The sequence below is a fragment of the Chinchilla lanigera genome, unplaced genomic scaffold (assembly GCF_000276665.1).
Source record: "Chinchilla lanigera isolate Chin_1 unplaced genomic scaffold, ChiLan1.0 scaffold00066, whole genome shotgun sequence".
NCBI lineage: Eukaryota > Metazoa > Chordata > Mammalia > Rodentia > Chinchillidae > Chinchilla > Chinchilla lanigera.
In genome coordinates, this window is record NW_004955467.1 from 12,520,406 (window position 1) to 12,522,807 (window position 2,402).

The 2,402-nt window shown below is 46.4% G+C and overlaps 1 long non-coding RNA gene across 1 annotated transcript in view; it reads right to left on the reverse strand.

Moving 5' to 3' along the window:
- Nucleotides 1–109: 109 nt before the first annotated feature.
- LOC106150174 overlaps nucleotides 110–2,402 on the reverse strand; it is a 6,841-nt gene continuing 4,548 nt past the window's right edge. The window contains exon 3 of the long non-coding RNA XR_001236835.1: nucleotides 110–234. This is a non-coding gene — a long non-coding RNA (uncharacterized LOC106150174). The remainder of the gene's footprint in view (nucleotides 235–2,402) is intronic.

Genomic DNA, 2,402 nt, shown 5'->3' on the forward strand with positions numbered 1-2,402 from the left:
GCCACCTGGAGCAGTAGCCAAGCTTTCCTCTCTCTTGGCCATAGGGGTCAAGTGCCTGGATTGCTGGGCACTCTGAATCCAATTCTGAGGAACAAAGTATGCTGCCACCATTCTGGAAGCTGGTGCGGCCGCCACCGCCATTCTGGAACATGGTGCTCTGTGGCTTCCTTCTCCCTAGTTGCTGAATTTATTGGTTCTCCATGCTGGACTTGTTTGACTTCTTAAACAGCAGCACTAGGAAAAAGTAATCTCAGAGTGAAGCCAATGGACTTTGATGCTAACCAAAACATAAATTCATGAAATGTTGTAAAGTGGGTCTTTCTATGAAATCTAGTTTATATTTAGGAACTATACACACCTATTAATAAATCACAGGACTCCAGTTGCCAGTTAAACGTCAGTAGGCGGCAACCATTCTTAAGACTTGAAGAACAGGTTTCACTGGGACAGTGTGGCCTGATGCCCCCTCTGCACTCTAGAGGGGAGTGTTGAGCTTGCTCCGCCTCAGTTTCCTTCCAGGTCAGACCTTGCCCTGGTGAGGAGGCCATCTTAGCTCTTGAGACTCCCCATTCTCGCCCTTCCAGGCCGAGGGTGATGACTCAGGGGCAAGCTGTCTCAGGAACTCACTGTGAGCAGGGGAAGGAAAGGCTTCCTTTCTCGGACCTCATTTCTAATCTTTTCCTGACACTTTGTCCTTTCCTTTCTTGGACGCATGTTTCCAAAAAGATTAGACAGGAAGGAACCCTAAACTGTCACGGTGTTTCCCTCCTATCCAGCTAAGAACCCTTAAGTTGAACCCATAAAAATGAGTATTTGCTAATGCCAAAGACAGGGCATAGCCGGGTATGGTGGTGCACACCTGTATTCCCCGTGCTTGGGAGGCTGAGGCAGGAGGATCATTTTGAGTTCGAGGCCAGCCTGGGCTACAAAGTGAGCTCAAGGCCAGCCTGGACTGCATAGTGAGACCCTGTCTCAAGAGGACCCCCCCCCCAAAAAAAAAGACAGGTAATTACTTTCGCTAATGTGTAAGCTGTGGTTGCTGAACAATGGTACAGGTTTTATCCTGTGAGGTTCATAAGTGTGTTGCAGATATAGAGATATAAAAATTGTATTTTGTTGTATTTTTATTTTTTATTTTTTTGGTTTTTTGCCGGTACCGGGAATCAAACTCACGACCCTGTGCTTGCCAGGCAGGCACTGCACCACTGTGCTAAATCTCCAGCCCTTGTATTTTATTTTATATTTATTTATTTTGAGACAAGTTCTCACTATGTAGTTCAGGGTGGCCTTGGGCTCACTGTGTAGCCCAGGCTGGCTGCAAAACTCATAGCAATCCTCCTGCCTCAGCCTCCCAAGTGCTGGGATTATAGGTGTGCACCATCATGCCTGACCATAAACATTTTAGAGTACATTTCGAGTAAAATTTAGCCTTGTCTTGCTGCTAAGGAAGTGTGCCTCAGTGATTAGGTAGACACCACAAATATCTTGGGGACTTCACTCTAGGGCCCAGGGCAGGATTTTTCCAAACCATCGCTTGCCTCTATGTAGCTCTGGAGGTGATCTGTTTTACAAGTTAGGAAGTGCAGGGGCTTGGGGTTTAGCTCAGCAGCACAGCGCCTGCTTGGCAAGCACAAGGTTGTGAGTTTGATTCCCGGCACCAGAAAAAAAAAAACACAAAAAAAAGGAAGTGCTCCAACCACTTCCAATTTGCCATTTGATTTTTCCCCCCTCATTCTCTTTCAAAGAATTGGAAAGCAGTTAGTCAGGTCTCTTGATTATTGGTTTAATTTTGGTAACAATGCTTCCTTCTTTGAACATGACTGTTACATCTGGAATCAGTGGTAGCCTGTGCTTTGGGAAACACACGCTGGAGTTAGGAATGTGAGTTTCTGGAGAAGGTAGGGACTTGAGTCAGTAAGGGTGGCTAATCCAACCCAACCTGTCTCCTGGTCCCTGTCCAGATAGCAGCCACTTGCCCTGGAGCAGCTCTCCTCAGGGGATACCTTCAGAAGATACAGAAACCAAGTAGAAATTAAAAGGGATGCCTGTTTCCCTCTTGTGTTTCAGATGGGGAACTCAATGTTGAATTCTTTTACTCCTTTGGAACATATTCTTTTTTTTTTCTTTCTTTTTTTTTTTTTTTTTTCGTTTTGAGACAGGGTCTCGCTGTACAATTCAGGCTGGCCTTGAACTCACTTTGTAACCCAGGCTGGTCTCGAACTCACAACGATCCTCCTGTCCTCAGTCTCCCGAGTGCTGGGATTACAGGGGTGCGCCACCATGCCCAGCTGGAATGTATTCTTTTTTTTTTTTTTTTTGGTTTTTCTCCAGTACCGGGAACCGAACTCACCACCTTGCGCTTGCCAGGCAGGCGCTTTGCCGCTGAGCTAAATCCCCAGCCC